The sequence below is a fragment of the Chiloscyllium plagiosum genome, chromosome 9, assembly GCF_004010195.1.
Source record: "Chiloscyllium plagiosum isolate BGI_BamShark_2017 chromosome 9, ASM401019v2, whole genome shotgun sequence".
Taxonomy (NCBI): Eukaryota; Metazoa; Chordata; class Chondrichthyes; order Orectolobiformes; family Hemiscylliidae; genus Chiloscyllium; species Chiloscyllium plagiosum.
This window is the reverse complement of record NC_057718.1, coordinates 56,543,587-56,564,319: the sequence shown is the minus strand read 5'-3', so window position 1 is coordinate 56,564,319 and position 20,733 is coordinate 56,543,587. Positions and strand designations below refer to the sequence as shown.

At 43.9% G+C, this 20,733-nt stretch overlaps 1 protein-coding gene across 4 annotated transcripts in view; it reads left to right on the top strand.

The window, feature by feature from the left end:
• The window catches only part of LOC122552879 (ribosomal protein S6 kinase alpha-5-like), a 121,359-nt gene that overhangs the window by 36,341 nt on the left and 64,285 nt on the right, over positions 1-20,733 (top strand). Inside the window, exon 1 of one of the 4 annotated variants that reach the window (XM_043695998.1) lies at positions 2,724-2,795. The exons of the other annotated variants lie outside the window; for them this stretch is intronic. The gene's annotated coding sequence lies outside the window, so the exon portion shown is untranslated. Of the gene's footprint in view, positions 1-2,723; positions 2,796-20,733 lie in introns of those variants that run through there. 4 annotated transcript variants of the gene reach the window in all.

The following is a 20,733-nucleotide window of genomic DNA, read 5'->3' as shown; positions in this document are numbered from 1 at the left end:
GTCGATTTCACTGCTCCTCAGATGCTGCCTGAACTGCTGTGCTTTTCCAGCACCACTCTAATCTAGAATCTGGTTTCCAGCATCTGCAGTTCTTGTTTTTACCCCGATGCTGAAATACATCCATTCAAGTCTGCGAAATGCAAGATTGTGCTATGTTGGTCAAACTTAAGCAATGAGATTATGAAGCATGTCATCCAATAAAATGTTTGCAACGAGTATCAGGCTAAGCGTGCTTGAGAGCAAGTAACAACACATGACATTCCAGTTAGATCATGGATGAAGTTCAGAATACATCTGTTCTGAATTTAGGGTGATAAGAAAACCAGTTATTGCTAGTGTATGAGTACCTAGGTGCTATTTCTCATTCTGAGCATAGCATAATTCAATGCTTTGGAAGATAACACAACTGGCCATCCTCCTTGCATGAGGCTCTGAGTTTAGATTAGATTAGATTACTTAGTGTGGAAACAGGCCCTTCAGCCCATCAAGTCCACACTGACCCGCAACCCACCCAGACCCATTCCCCTACATTTAACCCTTCACCTAACACTACAGGCAATTTAGCATGGCCAGTTCACCAAACCTGCGCATCTTTTGGACTTTGGGAGGAAACCGGAGCACCTGGAGGAAACCCTTGCAGACACTGGGAGAATGTGCAAACTCCACCCAGTCAGTTTCCTGAGGCGGGAATTGAACCCAGGTCTCTGGCACTAGTGCTAACCACTGTGCCACCGTGCCGCCCACCGTCTGTCTCTTTGGTATCAATCTGCAAGGTGATTTCATCATTAACACCATAGTACATCATCATTGTTATCATTAGTGACATTGATCTTAGTGAACAGTATTTCTTTCTCGGTGTGAGCAGACATTGATGAGATCCAACATTGATTCTAATGCCCCAGTTCAGCCCTCAAACACCTGAGGGTCAGAGTTCGAAGTCTGAGACCTCAAATCCAGCACCATGGTCATCTACAGAGTAGCAGGTCCCCACCATCCTGTATGCTTCAGAAACATGGAACACTTACCTTAAATCCTGGAAAGTAATTGCCAGCTCTGCCTTCACAAAATCATGAAGTCTGCTAGCCAGATTGGCATACTAATGTGTATGTTCTTTTCCAGGCTAGTATCATGTATGACCGACTACAGTTGGTGGGCTGTGTTGTCCATGTGCCTGACCAAGACTCCCTAAGTAAGTGCTCGAGTTGAGCCCTTCCACTGATAAGTGATTACTAGGACACAGAAGGAAATGCAAAAAGGGCACCTGAAAGCCACCCTAAACAAATTCATCATCCCCACTGACATAACGGAATCATTTGTCCTAGAATGCACAAACTGGAGAATAAGCAAAGCGAAGGCACCAACTACTTCAAGCATCGCCACTGGGGCACGTGGAGGCTAAGTACATGCCGCAGAAAGAGTGCACAGAAGCCAGAGCATTCTGCCTACCCATCTCATTAGCCATCATCTGCCCCACCTCTGGCAAAGTCTGCAGCTCCAGGATTGGACTGTTCAGCCATCGCAGAATGCATCATGCTCCTGGAGTGGAAGCAAGTCGTCCTCAACCCTGAGGGACCGCTAAAGAAGAAAATTAGACCAGCTGACATCACCTACTGATGAAATTGTAGAATGCCTGAAAACACACCTCTGTTTTTAAAGCATTCGAGATGATGCGATTATCAGATTAGCTATGATCTCAGTAGCAAAGCTGAATGGTCTACTTCTGCTTCTGTGTCTTATGCTGATGAGGGACAATGGTAGTCTGTTCATGAATGAAGAATTTAGTTACTTTGAAAAGGATTGTGAAGTTCAAATTGACAACCAAATCATAAAGAAATCAAGCAAATCCAGCTGGTATAAATGAGGCAATCTTCAAGTATAGAAGCATATCTTCTTAAGAAGTAGAAAGTGGTCCAGTATAAAGACTAATGCCACACTGCACCAGACTACTCTTTCAATAGTAAACAGCTACTGAAGCAGTAGCAAATGTGAATGACAAAATCATAATGAAATGGCAGAAAGCCTAATTCTATCTTGACAAAGCTGTTGGTAATGTTGAGTATTGTTGAGCTTTGGAGAGCCAGTCAGGGTACAAACCTTCAGTGCTGTCAACAAGAGTCAGCCCAAGTGATTATTTGGACTTAGAGAGTTTTCACCTTAAATTATATGCAGTGGATGTGAGCAACAAAAAAAATACTATCACAACCATGAGCTTATATGCACCACTAGTGAAGAGGTCCCTCCACTATAGGCAGTCAATCGGGAAAATATGAACTCACTATCTGCACAAACTACAGATTCACCATTTGTCCCAGTGGTCCACCAATCCCCAACAATGGAAGTGGAACAATTATTGTGACAACGGTGATTTTGAGATTGACACTCGCTGGCAAAGTAACATTACTCTGAACAGCCAACAACAGTACATATGCATACCATTTAAGAGACCCATATGATTTAAAGAATATGCAAAAGCAGATAATGACTGCAATAAAAACTACTAACGTAGGAGAACAATTGCATACACAGTTGATAACTTGGGAAAGTCGTGATGTTAGTGCATGCAGTTCCTTTTGTTCAAGGTTTGTGTAAAGATTTGTATTTCAGGTACCGGTTGTAGTTGTTGTGGGTATGTTCACTGAGCTGTGAATTTGGTTTACAGATATTTTGTCTCCTTTCTAGGTGACATCCTCAGTGCTGTTGAGCCTCCTGGGAAGCGCTGCTGTACTGTCAGTTGGCATTTATTTGGTTATGTTCCTACTGCTTCCGGTTGCTGGTTCTGGTTGTTCATTGCAGTGGTTGGTATATTGGGTCTCGATCAATGTGTTTATGGATGGATGAGTGCCAAGCTTCTAGAAATTCTCTGGCTGTCCTCTGTTTGGCTTGTCCTATTATTGTTGTGTTGCCCCAGTCGAATCTGTGGTCTTGTCATCTGTGTGTAGGTACTAAGGATAGCTGGTCATGGTGTTGTGTTGATGAATGCGGATTGATAGTTGTCTGCCTGTTTGTTCTATATAATGTTTTGTGCAGTCTCTGCATGGAGTCTTGTACACCACATTTGTCCTGCACATGATGGGTATTGGGTATTTTGTTTCTTTAGTACATCCAAACATCATACTTATTATACAAATGTCTTTCCTGGCTTTCTGTAGTCATGTGACTTGTGCCATAAAACACTCCATGAAGGCAACCATCTTACAAGTTTTTCTAGCAAAAGGACAAAATACAAACAGCATTACTTTTGGAGCATGTCTAACTTACTAGCACCCCAATGGTGTGCCCTCCAAGGCAAATATGGCAATTCCTAGGCAAGAAGAGCAAAGCTAAAGCCAGTACTCCAGCAAGCTAATTGCAGCAGGACACTTAAACATTTTTGCTCTTATCATCCTACAATCCAACACTCCTTATGCACGCAATTGCCTGATGCACCCACGTGCCAACTCTGACTCATGCATAAGGGTACCTAGGTTCCTTAAAACACCAACATTTTCCAGTATTCCACCATTTAGGAAACTAGCATGATGTGGTGTAAAATTATGTCCCAATACATGTGTGAATCTAACCGGAATGGAGGTGTTGCTTAGTCCCGTGTGAATCTTATTACACACCTCCCCGTGTGAATCTTCTTATCTGTATGTAACCAGAATGGAATGTGTTTTTTAGCCTTGCTCTGCTGTTCACATGAATGTTTATATCTGGAAAAGAGTATATCAGCTGGAAAAGTCTCCAGTTCGGTGAGTCTGCTCCGGGGTTACGTTTAACCGCCGAGCGTGGGTTGTTGGCAACCGCTCTACGAGAACTGACGGCTCCCAGTTCCGGTAACATGTAGAGTGAGTATAAGCCAGACCCGTTGTATGAAACCTGGTTGTGGCGACGCTGCGGGGAATAAAATGCCCATATTCTAGCAGACTCGCCTCTTGGTCGTTTGTTCTGTGTCAGACTACTCTCCTACGAACCTGACCTTGAGAATTTTTTAAAACACATGAGCAGGCTATTTTAGATGGGAAGGTTTCTCAATCCATATTTGAAGAGTTGAATGGGAACAAATCCTCACTGCCAGATGTTTTGCAGACTTTTAAGACTCTGAGAGCTGTTAAATGACTAAGGTCGCAAGTTCTGTCCTAATCTGAGGAGGGCACCTAGTTTGAGTTACGGTAGACTCTTGTGACTACAGTCCCTGAAAAAGAAGAGTTTATTCTGGCTGGACTTCATACAAATCCAAAGGTATTGGTGTGGCCTCAGCTGAGGGGATGGGGTTTTGGGAGTCTTGTCTGAGAGACTTGGAGCCTAGGTAAAAGAGTAGCTATGACCTTGAGGTGTACAAGATTCCATGCAGAGACTGCACAAAACATTATACAGGACAAACAGGCAGACAGCTATCAATCTGCATTCATGAACAAAATGCCATGACCAGCTATCCTTAGATGGGCCTATGAATCCCAAAAGAGGTTCCCACCCTCACCCTTTCCTAATGCTAGCTTGCACTGTAAATGCTGTTGGGCAACCCACCTAATGAGATGGTTTGGGGCACTTAAGTGGCCATTAACGCAGCATTTATGGACCTTGAGGTGCCCAACACCTCTGCTTTGACCTGAGATAAGCAGCAGACAAGCTACATGCTGCATTTTTTTACCCCCTGCCCCAGACCTCTGAACTCACCAGTCTTAGCTGTACCTTTTCTGATCTACCAAGCTGGATAACTATTTTCTGAGTTGTATTTTATCTACGGTGTTCTTGCCCACTAGTTGTGTCCATTTATATTGTGTCCTCTAATGCTTGCTTTCCGATTTAGCCTGGTTTGCTGACAATATAAAGCTAAATTGTACACAATACCCTTCTTTTAAATAATTACTATAGATTGTAAATAGATGAAGACCAAGTATTGATTCTTGTGATAGGTAATTGGCTGCTGACGTAAAACTGACTTGACCGCTTCATGTTAGTTAGTTAACTAACCTTCTTTCCATGCTACTGTATTGTCAAATTCCATGAGTTCTAATATCAGCTCAGGCTAATTATATTCAGTTGTCCCCCTTCCTTGAATGTCATGGATATACTTGCTATCTTTCAATCCCCTAGAATCAAAATATCCACAATCTTTGTAGTCATTCTTATATTTTTTTAAACCCTAGGATTTGACCATCATATTCAGATGATTTACCAACTATTTGTGCCATTTACTTATGAAAATTCCTCATTCTTCCAGACTCGTTTTGTCTGGAATATTTTTGTTGGTCACTATGTAGCCAGCAACAAAGCATCTATTTACTTCTGTTATTTTCTTATTTCCCATTATAATTTTATTCTCTGCTTCTAAGGGACGCACATTTATTTTCTTACTCTCTTTCTTTTCATATATATGTTTTTATGTAGCTTGTTAGTTTGCTGTCATTTTGTTTTCTCTCTCCATTGTTTTCTTGGTTATCCTTTGAGTTCCAAAATCACTCTCAATTCTCTGGCTTACCATTCTTTGTTGCAACATTGTGTAAAGGAAAAAGCTTACAATCTTTAATATTGCTGAAAAAAAATCCACATTTTGACTAAGCTTACCATTTTGTACTCATCAGGACAATTTGCCAGAATATCAATTAAAGGGGAAAATCAGCATTTATAATATGAGAAAAGAGTTCTGATTCTACAGCAAGTTGATTTTGGTTGAAGGTGTTGCCATTTCTCTGAATGCCTATACAACCTAACACACTTTTTAAAAGATATAAGGCCTTAGACAGCAGCGTAGAGTTACTAACATGATACTTCGACTCCAAGGGTTAAATTATAAGGGAACTTTTTTAGAATCTAAGATTATAAGTAAGATGCTAGGAATCTGGAATCAAAATACACAAAATTGGGGACTGGTTAGGCCATTCAGCCCTTTGAGCCATTCTAAGTGCATTGCTGACCTGATTTGTTCCTCATTCCCATTTACCCCCATTACCTTTTTAGCCCCTGGCTTTTCAATAATCTAAATTTATTCAATATTCCTAGCCTTTTCAGGGTACTTCTTTAGAACTGAATCAACTCATATTCAATGCAAAACATTTAATTATTTTTCTCTCTGTCTACAGATGCTGCTGGACCACATGAGTTTTCCCAGCAGTTTCAGTTTTTATTACAGAAATTTAAGATTGTGTTCTTTTGAATTTCAAAGGCAACGGGTGGCTTGCTTAATTTTTCAATATATTAAAGGAAACAGATTGGGAGAGAGTATTTCTGCTAGTTGGGGGAGGCTAAGCATTATAATTAAAAAGAAGACAAATCTATCAGCAATTATGAAAATCATCTTCACTGAAAAGGAGACAAATTTGCAACATTCTTCTGACAAGTGGAGTTGATGCTCAGTCAATTAATTTTATATCTGGGATTACTATATTCTTGCTAACTAAGATGTTTCAGAAATATAAGAGGGAAGCAAGTATGTACATAGATCAGAAGACAACTACAGAATGGTATTGGAACATGACAAAGGGCTGAATGGCCTACTTCCTAATCTTTCTAAATAATCTTGAACCAAGGTTGGTCACCTTGCGTTTAAGTGTACAAGGAAAGATCTGCTGAGTAATGGGGTTACAAACTGTGATAGAATCCAATTGTACTACATCAGATGTTTCTAATGTGAGCTCTTTGATCAGTTCTGAATCTATCCCATTTAGCATTGTGGTAATGCCGCACACAGCATAAAGTGAATCATCAATGTGAAGACAGAACCTGGTCTCCACAAAGATTATGGTGGCCACTTTTGCAATTACTGTTACTACCGTAGCTAAATGGGTGAGGATGAGGTTCAGTACGTTTTTTCCTTTGTATTGGTTTACTCACGACTTGCTGTAAGCCCAAGCTGACAATGAAGCTCCATCACTTAGCTAGCATTGTCAATCGTGTTAAAGAGCTACTCTTGGTTGTAACTGTTGAAAATCCCTACCCAGAGTACATTTATGTCTTTTTTACCTTTGTGCTTTTTCACAAGTGGTGGTTAGAAAGGGGGAACATTAATTCACCAACCAAGCCATATTACGTGATTAGTAAGAGTTGACCTGATGCAGTGAGACATAATTGAATCTGAAGTCAATGTTAAAGATTTAAAGGGCAGTTTTGTCTTATACTATGCTGGTGCAACTTCTTGTGGTCTGACGTGCTAGTGGGACAGGGACCTACAAAAGGATGGTCATTGAGGAGCCTGGAACATTGGTGGGTAGGATTCTGTGTGCATCTCTCTGTGAAACTTGACTAGACTGCCATATCTCTCTCACTGGATGTTAGTGGGCGAATGTTTCCTGTGTGTGCTAACTGTAAATCAATCCTTCTAAAGAATGGATTTGTGATTTTGTGCAAAATGATTATATAAACATTCAATCCAGTAATATATCTAGTTGCCTATTAAACCTATTTCCCTGCTTAGTTTTACCCCAGGTAATCTTTTCCTTAAGAATATTAATATATTTTAATTAAAATGTTGATATTTGAAGATTATATTGGTTATTAAATTGGTGCATGTCAAATAGTAATACTAATTATCTAAGTAGTGGCACAAGACTACAATTGTAAATTTAAAATAAAATCGAAATGGTTGAAAATGCACAGATGTGTCACTAATTTATGAAGTAAAATATTAGGTTTGAATAGATTAGTGTGCAATCCTTCATTAGAACTAAAAAACTGAATATAAGCAACATATTTGTAAAATGCGAAAGTTGAGAGGCAAGTTGGAAGGAAGGGAAGAAATAAGGAATCAATTGATATAGCAATCACAAAGAAGGGACAAAGTGGTTTAAATGATCGTGTCACAATATCATCAGAGCAACCCTACATCACAAACGCTCTTCTATAAAGAAAATGGAGGATTTAATTATGATTCACTGTTTTAAGAAATTTTAATCTGCAAGAAGGATGGATTTGGGTCAATTGAAACACAAAATCTATGCCTTGTTTTTAACAGGCATCCAATATCCAATTGAGATTAGATATTATAATGAGGATGTGTGCCTCAATTTTAATCTCCACTTTAAATTTAACTGCAGCTAGCTGGGGTTTCTGGGTTTGGGAACCTAGCAGTTAGTGCCATAGACTACTGGATCTAGCAGCTGTATTCCAAGTGTTTCCTGGTTGCCGCAGAGTCTAACTTAAGTGCCTCCAGCCCTCAGGGCCTTGAACATACTGAAAGCCACGGTCTTCTACCCGTGTTTCCAATTGCTCCCTCTCTCATCTGTGCTCCCATGGTGTGATCTTCAATCTCACCCCTTCCCCCACACCACCTTCACCATTTAACTCCACTTTTGTCTCTGACCACACAACTTCCTCCACTATGGCCCTTCCAGTCCTGCAAGATTCACCATAATGGCATGACAAGTGTAATAGGACCTGTGCTTATTGTGCAAGCTGTTGGAGACTACATGAACATGTCTATAGGTTGCATTAAGTATAAAGCAGGACTGATATATGAAGAGAGACTGGATTAGAGTTTTATTCACTGGATTTTGGAAAAAGATGAGAGGGATTTCATATAAACCTATCAAATGCTAAGAGGATTAGTCAGGGGAAGTAAACTTGGGAAGTATGTTCTCAACGACTGCGAGTCCAGAACCAGGGGTCATAGTTTAAGGATATGAGGTAGGCCTCGATTTGTTACAAACTATGTAGGGACTGATAACTTTTAAGACTAAAGTCTCATTTGTAGCTAATAGCTGGAAATGTGGCACAACAAGAATTCAGGGTTTACGACTTTTTACTCGAACAAAAAAAACTCCGATGACCAATGACTAAACACTGCCGTACGAGGAAACATATACTTAAAACTACAAAAAAATCATTATCTCTTTCCTTTTAGTACAATCAAAAACATACTCCACAGAGATACGTATGTGAAATGTGAATTACATAGATGTTGTAACGAGGTACATTGGAGGACATGACGTCTTGAATAAGAAAAAATGGTTCATATGGATGCTGAATTTAGAACCATGGGATTTTGTTGCATGATAAACAGTAGACCATAAGACTAAGAAGAAAAGGAATTTTTTCTCTTGGCGTGTGGTAAATGTTTTGAATTTCTTCACTCCAGGGGGCTGTGGAACCTCAAACAAGAGCATATTTCGAATGCAAATCAATAGATTCTGGATGCTAGTGACATCCAGGCATATGGAGATAGTTTGAGAAAGTTGCTTTGAGGTAGATGTTGAGCCATAATCAAATTGAGTTACAGAAGAGGTTTGACTGGCTGAATGACCTATGTTCTTGTGTTCCTCTTTGAACATAGTACAGTAATTCACTTCCTTGAGAAAGTGAGGGATTATGTACTTTGGCAGGAAGAATTAAAGAGCTGAATATTGTTTAAATGGGAGAAGATTGCAGAACAGTACAGAGGGATTTGGGGTCCTTGTACATGAATCACAAAAACCTAGTATCCAAGATCAGCAGTTAGGAGGGAAGGCAAATTGAATGTTAACGTTTATTTCAAAAAGAGTGGAATATAAAAATGGGTCGATATTGCTGAAACAATGCCAGGCACTAGTCAGGCCCTATCTTTATTATTGTAAATAGTTTTGGTCCTCTTACCTAAGGAAATACATAATTGCATTGGGAGCAATCCAGAGAAGATTCACTAGGTTGGGTCTGGGTATGGAGCAGTCTCTCTTATGAGGAGAGGTTGGGTTAGTTGACCTTGTACTCATTGGAGTTTAGGGGAATGAGAGGAGAAATTATTGAAATATTAAATATTCTTGGGGGGCTTGGTCATGTAGATGCAGAGACATAGGGCGGCACGGTGGCATAGTGGTTAGCACTGCTGCCTCACAGCGCCAGAGACCCGGGTTCAATTCCCGACTCAGGCGACTGTCTGTGTGGAGTTTGCACATTCTCCCCATGTCTGCGTGGGTTTCCTCCGGGTGCTCCGGTTTCCTCCCACAGTCCAAAGATGTCCAGGTCAGGGGAATTGGCCGTGCTAAATTGCCTGTAGTGTTAGGTAAAGAGGTAAATGTAGGGGAATGGGTGAGTTGTGCTTCGGCGGGTCGGTGTGGACCTTGTTGGGCTGAAGGGCCTGTTTCCACACTGTAAGTAATCTAATTATTTCTTCTTGTGGGAAGGTCTAGGACCAAAGGGCATGTGATCTTACCTCATTACCAGTCCAGCTATCCCACACCAATCTACTTCATTCTATAAGAAGATGGAAGATTTTGTTTAGATTTAATATCTCTCAGCAGACCTCTGGTCCTAGTAAAATGGAAAGATAGGATATTATTCCTGAAGGAAAGTGGATCTTTTCAGAATAAGGGCTTGTGCACTTAAGACCAAGATGAGGAGGAATTTCTTCTCTCAGGATAGTAAATCTGTGGAATTCTTTCTCACAGAGGGCTATCGAAGCTGTTTTGTTAAATATATTCAAGGTTGAAGTAGACAAATTTTTAACCTTTTCATGTGCATCACCTCACATTTATCAGGGTTAAATTCCATCTGCACCATTCTATTGTATTCATCAATAGTAATGTGAGCCAATTACCAGGAAATCTCTATTTTATGAAGTCAGATACTCAGTTGAGTTTCTGTCATCCAGTCAAAGAATTTTTAGAATTCCTATTCCTATCCTATTCAAATTTATGAATTTGAATGATATTGATTACATTGTATAAAGTAGAAATATTAATGCAATTATAAAGTGTAACCAATTGAGTCTATTATCATTCTTTTGAATAAAGCAACTTAAAATTATCAATTTAAATCAAACTACCTTCCATTGGAAATGAATTGCTTAATTTGAGACTCTTAATACAAGTTAACCAACAATTTTAAATTCAGATTTCTTCAACTTATGATTTTGACCAGTGATGTCTGCTGCTTAGTTGAAATTCAAACTGATTGAAGCAAGCCAGGGCAGCTCACTTTCTTGGGATTGATTGATCGTCTTTTACCAGAAAGAACATTGGATTTGTCAAGTAAATTTTGCATTGTGGATTCTTGCCTCAAAAGCCCCACAGAGTCAACAAGTCTGCAAATTATTAAAGAACTGGTATACCATAAAACTTACAATTTCGTAAACCTGAAAAAATCTTCAGTGTTTTTGAAACCAGTTTTTTTTTAAGCAAACTATATCCAAGCAGCATGATGGCTTTCATCAAAAGATGATCAAGTAAGAAAATATCACTAAATGACTGTCCTGGTCTTGGCCAGCATAATTGACAGAGAAAAGAAAATTGCAGATGCATAAGAAAATCTCCAGTGATTTCATCCTTTTGTAACCTACAGATCAGGAAAAAACATTACTTGGCATGCTCCTTAAGGAGTGACTGTGTCAAATTGACTTAATCAGGACATCATAAAGCAGAAAAGCAAAATTGATAGTTGATGACAATTAGGCTCATCTAAAAACATTCTGGGTGTGAAAATCAGTTACATAGCATTACTGCAAGCCCAGTGCCTTTTTCTAGTGGATCTTAAGGCCACCAGTGGGCTTCTGCACAGCTCATACTGAGGTCTGCACAAAATTGTACCTATGCAGGTATCCTGGAAACATGAGATTGCAGTGTCCTAATTTCTCGGCTTGACTGACTAATGCAACATTTGTTCTCTCAACACATTTGCATATCACTCTGCAAACAAGAAAGAAGCAAACAAGGCTTTGAACTCCAGTCACTCAGTAATTTGCAGGCAAGGTGCTTTCAACTAACTTTTGCTCAGGAAATCGTGTCTCACTAACTTAATTGAGTTTTTAAAAAGTAACAGAGCATTGATGAGGGTAGAGCAATAGATGTGATTTAGATGGACTTGAATAAGGTGTTTTGACAAAGTTCCTCATGGTAGATTGGTCCTCACCTATCCTGTACACATCTGTCCACCATGACGAAGGCCTCCAAGCCCTCCATTTTTTCCTCTCTCACCATCCCAACCAATACCCTTCCACTGACACCTTCATCTGCCTGGCTCAACTAGTCTTCATTCTTAACAGCTTCTCCTTCCAATCCTCCCACTTCCTCCAAGCCAAAGGCGTAGCCATGGACACCCGCGTGGGCCCCAGCTATGCCTGCCTCATTGTCGGGTACGTGGAACAGTCCATCTTCCGCAGCTACACCAGCACTATCCCCCACCTTTTCCTCCGCTACATCGATGACTGAATTGGCGTTACCTTCTGCTCCCACGAGGAAGTGGAACAGTTTGCCAACTTCACAATCACCTTTCACCATGACCTCAAATTCACCTGGACCATCTCGGAAGCTTCCTGGACCTCTCCATCTCCATCTCCAGCAACCGAGTAACCATGGACATCTACTACAAACCCACGGGCTCTCACAGCTAACCTTTTCACACCCTGCTTCCTGTAAAAACACCATCCCTTATTCCCAATTCCTCTGCCTCTGCCACATCTGTTCCCAGGATGACCAGTTCCACCACAGAAAATCCCAGATGGCCTCCTATGTGGTCGATGATACCCTCCAGGACATCTCCCCCACTTCCCACACCTCTGCCCTTGAACCCCACTGTCCCAACGCAACAAGGACAGAACCCCTCCGGTCCTCTCCTCCACTCTACCAACCTCCGTTTACAGTGCATCATCGTCCACTGCTTCTGCCACCTACAAACAGACCCATCACTAGGGATATATTTCCCTCCCCATCAGTGTTTTGGGGAAACCATTACCTCCATGACTCTCTTGTCAGATCCATTCCCCCCACCAGCCCTCACCCCACTCCTGGCATCTTCCCCTGCCACTGCAGGAAGTGCAAAAACTGCATCCGCACCTCCTTCCTCACCTCTGTCCAAGGCCCCAAAGGATCCTTCCACATCCGACAGAGATTTGCCTGTACCTCCACTAATGTCATCCACTGCATCCGTTGCACCCGATGTGGTCTTGTCTACATCGGAGAGACAGGACGCCAACTTGTGGATTGTTTCAGAGAACTTCTCTGGGACACCCACACCAACCAACACCACTGCCCCATGGCTGAACGCTTTAACTCCCCCTCCCACTCCACCAAGGACATGCAGGTCCTGGGCCGCCTCTTTTTTTTGGCACCACACTCTCTACTTGGATCTCCAGCATCTGCAGTCCTTACTTTCTCCTGGTAGACTGGTTAGCAAGATTAGATCATATGGAATAGAGGGAGAACTAGCTATTTTGCATATGGAATTGGCTCAAACGTAGAAGACAGAGGGGATTGGTGGAGGGTTGTTTTTCAGATTGGAGGCCTGTGACCAGCAGTGTACACAGGATTGGTGCTGAGTCTACTGCTTTTGTCATTTTATATAAATGATTTGGATGTGAACATAGGAGATATGGTTAGTAAGTTTGCAGATGACACCAACATTGGTGTAGTGGACAGTGAAGAAGTTTACCTCAGAGTATAATGGGATCTTGATCCAATGGGCTGAGCAGTGGCAGATGGAGTTTAATTTAGATAAATCTGAGTTGCTGCGTTTTGGTAAGGCAGATCAGTACAGGATTTATACACTGAGATCCTGGGGAGTGTTGCTGAACACAGAGACCTTGGAGTGCAAGTTCGTAGTTCCTTGAAAGTGGAGTCTCTGGTAGATCGGATAGTGAAGAAGGCATTTGGTATGCTGGTCTTTATTGGTCAGTGCATTGAATGTAGAAGTTGGGAGGTCATATTGTGGCTGTACAGGAGACTGGTTGGGCCACTATTGGAATATTGTGTGCAATTCCTGTCTCCCTGCTATAGGAAGGATGTTGTGAAACTTGAATAGGAGGTGCTGGTGTTGGACTGGGGTGTACAAAGTTAAAAATCACACAACACCAGGTTATAGTCCAACAGGTTTGTTTGGAAGCACTAGCTTTTGGATCTCCTGATGAAGGAGCAGCCCTCCGAAAGCTTGTGTTTCCAAATAAACCTGTTGAATTATAACCTGGTGTTGGATGATTTTTAACTGTGAAACTTGAAAGGGTTCAGAAAAGATTTACAAGGATGTTATCAGAGTTGGAGGATTTGAGCTACGGGGACATCGCTGAATAGACTGGGGCTACTTTTCCAGCAGGGTCCGAGGCTGACAGGTGACCTTATAGAAGTTTATGAAATTATGAGAAGCACGGATAAGGTAAATAGACAAAGTCTTTCCCTGGGGTGGGTGAGTCCAAAACTAGATGTCAAAGGTTTAAGGTGAGAGGAGAGATTTAAAAAGGACAACTTTTTCACACAGAAAGTGGTAGGTATATGGAATGAGCTGCCAAGTAAGTGATGGAGGCTGGTACAATGCAAAATTTACAGGGCATCTAGATGGGTATATGAATAGGAAGGATTGAGGGGGCTATGGGCCAAATGCTGGCAAATGGGAGTAGATTAGTTTAGTACATCTCGCGGGCATGGACAAGTTGGACCGAAGGGTCTGTTTGCGTTCTGTATAATCTCTATGACTCTATGACATGGTTCTACAGGTCACCCATCTCAGTGAGGGAAGAAACAGAAATTTGCAAATGCTAGCATTACATGGTTGTGTGACCGCACCAAAACTTTCATTTCCGTGAATGCATGCTGTCATAGCAGCAGTCATGATGCTTCCCATTCTGCGCCAGTCTGTCCTAACTCACCATCTTTGGACTTTCTAAAAAAGCTGGAGAATGCTGAGGGACATAATTACATACAACGTATGTCTTATGGTTCCTTTCTGCTATCCTACAACTCAAGTAGACTTACAATAAAAACCATGAAGTGAATCATACCCTAGTAGAGCATGCAGTAAACTTCCTGAAATTATGCTTCCACTGTCAAAAATGTTCAGGGGGCTTGCTGCAGGAATGGCAAACAGGATCTCTGAGATTGTGGTAATATGCTTTGTCCTGGCTATTAGTCAATTCAGTTATTATTAGGATGGCCACCTTGGGAAAAGGAGCAGGCACTATGGATTTCGAGTAACTGTATACATTAAGAAAGTGGATTATGAGAGTTTACTTTCACTGAATCAACTTGACCAAACAAACATGGACCCACCATTACATCCAATCACACTGTCCACTCACCCAACCTCCAGCTCTAAATTGACTTCTCAGGTATTGAAGCAATTTGTGCTCAAATAGATTAGATTCCCTATCGTATGGAAACAGGCCCTTCGGCCCAACAAGTCCACACCGACCCTCCGAAGAGCAACCCACCCCCCCTGCCTAATGCACCTAACACTATGGGTAATTTAACATGGCCAATTCACCTGGTCTACACATCTTTGGACTGAGGGAGGAAACCAGAGCACCCAGAGGAAACCCACGCAGACATGGGGAGAATGTGCAAACTCCACACAGGCAGTCACCCGAGGCTGGAATCAAACCCAGGTCCCTGGCGCTGTGAGGCAGCAGCGCTAACCATTGAGCCACCATACTGCCCACAAATATCCAGACTTGTACTGACAAGTGACAAGTAATATTCCTATCACCATTGCCAGACAATAATGATCTCAAACAAGAATATCTAAGCATCATACCTTGTTAGTCGAAGACTTTTTCATGGCTGAATCCTGTACAACAACATTGGAGTGTTTTTAATCAAAACAACTGAACTGGGCTAGCCTTATAAATACTGTCTCTATAAGAGCAGGTCAAAGCCTTTCACCATCTACAAGGAACAAGTCAAGAGTGTAAAGGAATGCTCCCCACTTGCCTAGATGAGCATACCTCCAACAGCGGCCTGGTGGCTCAGGGTCCAGCACCAGGGTCCCAGGTTCGATGCCAGCCTCGGGCAAATGTCTCTGGGTGCTCTGGTTTCCTCCCTCAGGACCCATTCTGGTGCACGGGCTGGAGCCTGGACCACAGGTTCTCCGGGAGTTTGGTCCGGACCAGGCCGGCCACGTCCCTATTGTGAAGGTTGTGGCAGATCTGCATCTCCCTAAGCCTCTGCCAAAATTCAGCGTTATTGTGCCGAGGCTTAAGGGCAGGCCTCGGGCAAATGTCTGTGTGGAGTTTGCACATTCTCCCCATGTCTGCGTGGATTTCCTCCGGGTGCTCCAGTTTCCTCCCACAGTCCAAAGATGTGCAGGTCAGGTGAATTGGCCATGCTAAATTGCCCATATTGTTAGGTGCATTAGTCAGAGGGAAATGTGTCTGGATGGGGTTACTCTTCAGAGGGTCAGTGTGGACTTGTTGGGCCGAAGGGCCTGTTTCCACACTGTAGGGAATCTAGAATCTAGCATTCAGAGACTTGACACCATCCAGAACAAAGCAGCCACTTGTCTGGCACTGCATCCAGAAATATTAACTTCTTCCAACACCAGCACACGGTAGCACGAATATGCACTATCTACAAGATGCACTTATCTAATTCGCCAAGGCTCCTTAGACAGTGCTTCCTAACCTATAAACACTACTGTCAGAAGGTTCAAAGTGGAGGAAACATGGGAACATTACCACCTGCCAGAACTCTTCCAAACTACTCACCATCCAGACTTGGAATTATATGTCTATTAGTTCGGAGTCTGCGTATTAAAATCCTGAAACTCCATCTTACATGGAGTTGTGGGTGTACCTGCACCAATTGGATCACAGCACTTCAAGAAAACCGCTCACCATCGCCTTCTCAAAGGCAGCTAGGGGTGGGCAATAAATGCTGACCTAGCCAACAATTCCCACTTTTTCAATAAATTAATTAAACAAAGGACAAACACAAATCTGCATCAAGCATCTTTATCCTACAACGCCATCTATTTGCATCAACAATAGCTCATGCTTGTCTTGGAGGTATGGTTGCTCCTATACTGTGCTATCTCTGTGATTATATGTCTGTGAAACTCTGCTGACTTTGACTTTGTGCATGGGCAGTTGTGAATGACCTGAAATGATGCTGTTAAGCATCTTTAGGCTTTGAGAACCTAGATTCAGATTGCACCACCTTACCATGGGTAGAGCAGTTTTGGCTGATTGAGAGGTTACGGGACATCAGGTACCGCGAATGTCTTCATATTGAGGTCACTTTGTCACTGCTCTCACATGGTGGCAGCTCATCAATCTTAGTAATTTGCTAAAGGACAGATTGCTGCTACTGTTAAAGTATACAGACCTGTTTGAGCACTGAGATCTGCATCCATGGTGATCTTATGTTGCAATGGAATTGCTCCAAGGGCTGGTGCACTAGTGCTACTATGGAATTGGCTGTCGCCATATAGACATTGGAAAGGGTAGATCCTAAGCTCTGTCACACTGGAGCCTGATTCCGCTATGCTCTTTGACAGTAAAACCTCAAACATAATTTTGTCCACTATCATCTGCATTCCATTTTATGTTGCCCTTTTATAATCTTTATCTGAGCTCTTTGCAACATCATAACATTTGTTACCTTACCCTTTGGAGATTTGGCAAAGTTCACCCTCTTTTCACCACCTGGCTGTAGTCTAGTCTTGCCCATTGATTAAATAATACAGATCCTGATTCAAGATTACGCTCTGAAGTTCATGCAGTACTGGTACCTGCAATGACTGGGAGTATCAGATCAAGTGATGGTCACTATTCACCACTGCCATGCAGTTTCTCTTCCTCTTAATCCTAGCTGACCTGAAGCTGTGCAACCAAAACCTCTAGGGAATTTGGATCTATAAGGGGAGGCTTGAACCGAGGTAAGTGGCAATTCTGATGGAAAGCGGAAGAACCATGGTCACGCCATCTGCTCCTGCTCCTTCCATCAAACCATATTTCAGAATGAGATTGAGGTGTGTTAGCGCGGATGAAATGATATCAGTCCAAGCCCAGAGTGCTGTTCAACAATCGGTAACGTTTACTGATACAATAACACCGGCGGAGACCAACCGAGGTCCGAATCTCGGCTGTTCTGTTGTTCCCGCGCGCTGCTACACATTATATACCTTTCTTTGTCAGCTTGGGAGGATTTTGAGTATGAATGGGATGATAGTTCCCCATCATCGCTGGAGTAGGTGCAAATGGTGGGTTTCCTGCCGTCCCAGGAGAGTTGCCGTGTACACACAATAGGGTGCTAATTGGATTATGTAAACGGGTCCGGGTACTATCTGCTTGTCTCTCTCTGTGAGGGCTGGGGTCTAGCACCCCCCCTTTGTTCCCTTGGGGTGCTGGTGTGTATTAGTCTGTTCGTTCCTGTCTGGTGGATGCCTGTCCTTTGTGTCAGGATGGTTCTGTATTGATGAATATGGGTGTGTTTCAGTCAGTCTCTTGATTTGATTAGGAGATGGGTTTCCATATTAATTAGCTCCGGAGTTTCAGTCTATGAGTCATGGTTAGTGTCTGGCCTAGTGTGGATTTGATCTGTCCTCTGGCTCCCATCTCTCAGTCACGTGGGGGGACCGGCAGCTGCCGAGTTCTGTGGGTTTAAGCTGCGGCTGCCGTTTTTAAAACACAAAATGAATTCCTTTGGTTTTACCGATGTAGGCATAGTCCCGTGGCAAATGCGGGGCAGGTCTGATGCCCGCTTGTAGTCCCCCCTTTCGGCAAGAGGTTGGACACATCCACACCCCCGATGCCGATACCTTGAAAGTCGGTTCCTCGCCCGGTACATTCTGCCGGCCGTCATACAGCAGTCATGGGGCCTTTGGATAGTCCCGGGAGATGATTACATTAACTCGAGCCCTGTGAGCTCGTGGTGCCTGATCACCCGCCAGGAGTCTATGGCGTGGAGCATGGTCTTTCTGGCCGTTCGTTTCTTGTGCTGACGGCATGAGTGACACGCCACCAGGAACCAGGCCAGAGCCAGCAGTAACTGTATGCCTACAATGGTGTGCGAGATGATTCGGATCCAGGGATGTATGGGCGTTTAGGCCCCAATCCCACACTCTCTGTGCCCAGCCCTGGGACTGCAGAGCTGTCTCTGTGTTCTCCCCTAGGTCCTTTATATGTGATTGCAACTGGTAGTACAGTTTCACTGAGTGCTGTACCCGGGTCCTAAGCTCCCGTAAGACCTCGGCCAAATGTGGGATGGGGGCTTGTTCGGGCTCCTGATATTCCCTGAGGGTGTCCCTGAATTTGTCGGTAGTTTGTATGGACTCGGGGTTCCGTCGTCGGACCTCTGAGATGTGAGCTTGTCCAATCGTGACTGGGCGCCTGGGGGTGAAGCAGAACTCGTGCTGGGGAATCGGGCACTGCAGTCCGTTATACCAAAATGAGGTTTCAAGAGTGGAAACACAATACTGTCCCCTTCCACCATACCCCACCCTAGTGAAGTGGGGGCCCGTGGGTTCGATTTCCAGGGTGCAGCTCTGTGTCCGGTTGAACCCGCATTCCGCTGTTTCACTCCTTCGTAAGGGGTGAGGGCAGATGGTAATTGCCCCCTGCCGCTTGCAGCCTGTAAGCGGCACCCCATACACAGCGCCGTTTCGAGATATGGCTGTGTGGTGAGCTAAACGATATTTGAGGGAAGCGTTTTCCCGTATGACTCCAATGTTCTCAATGTGAAACAGGGGAAATGGCCCAGACCCTGGGGTGACCACGGGGATCAGGAGGACAATCCCGACTCCTGTCACCTCACTGACCTCACAGTCGGGAATCACTGGGTATACTCTGGTCATACCCTTCAGAGTCCGGCTGTCGAGCGGCCCGGAGCGCCTCGCAAGTGAGGCCAGTTTGGCGCTGTCGATCCAGTCGGGCACCTCCCCCCTTTGGACCTGGTCAAGATTATGCCGGATCTGGGCTACCATCAACAGGCCATATGCCCCTCATGGATATGGGCTGTGTTTTCTCTTTCCCGGTCTATAAGGTGGTTAATGGTGTGGGCGTGTGTTTCCAGGATTGCAATGCCATCGAGCTGGATGTATGCTCCCTCTTCCCCCAAGAATGCCTGGTCTGCCTGATCTGTGAGAGACCTTTGTAGCAGGTCCCTCATTACCCCTTTTAGTTGCTCGATTTTTTTCGTTAAGGCCCTGAATGTCTAGGGAGTTTACTACGGATGTCCCCATGTTGAGTCCTGTGAGAGCATCGTTGACTATGTCTCGTCTGTGTCGTTGTGTGTGTGTGTTATGTATGTCGGTCCGGTAGTGGGTTGCCCCCATGGCATCTATGGCCCTCTCTATAACCTCCTTCCCCATCATGGCGTATAGGTTGCGTACCTGTGCTGTGCAATAGTCCGGTACCTGGATGCCCGATATATTGACCAGCACAGGTACGACCTCATGTCGGACGTTGTCATAAAGGGCCTCTCCCTCATCCCACAATACCAGTTCCCCCCGCGGGCCCTAGTCCCAGAGAGGGGCACGGCAATATCTCGGGAGTTGTGGTCGATGGTGTGTTTGGGGCGGGTGGAAAGCACAAATACAAGGAGATTACCGTGGCATTGGTGGGCTCATAATACCCCCAAACAGACAGATCCCGTAAAGTAAAAGCATCAAAGGCCGGGGCAGAGGCGAGGTCCTCCGGCATGGCACACATTGTCCCGAACATGCAACCCCCCAAGTCCATCGCCTCAGCACGCCGGAGGCAGGTCGGCCGTGGGGTCGCGCTCCGACGTGCAGAATAAACAGAGTGTCTGTACGCCCGGGAGGACCTCCAGCCAGGCCTTGTAGAATGCGTCGATCTTGTCGGGCTTGTCCCTTGGAGGAATACAGATGGCGTCAGACGCGTTGAAGGCAACACCGTGGCGGTAGAAGTTGTCATGTATCTCGGGGAAAGAAGGCATCAGTCGTAGGGCGAAGAGGAGAGCGGTGCACCGGTGAAGCATGATCTGTGGGAAGAGAGGGAGAGAGAGAGGGGACCCTACACAAGGGTGTAGGGTTAGTGTGTGTAGGAGCAGACCCCCCCGGACCGGTCCGCCCATCGCTCTGTAAGGAGAAAAAGGAGGCGGTTAGAGTCAAGTCAAAGGTTGG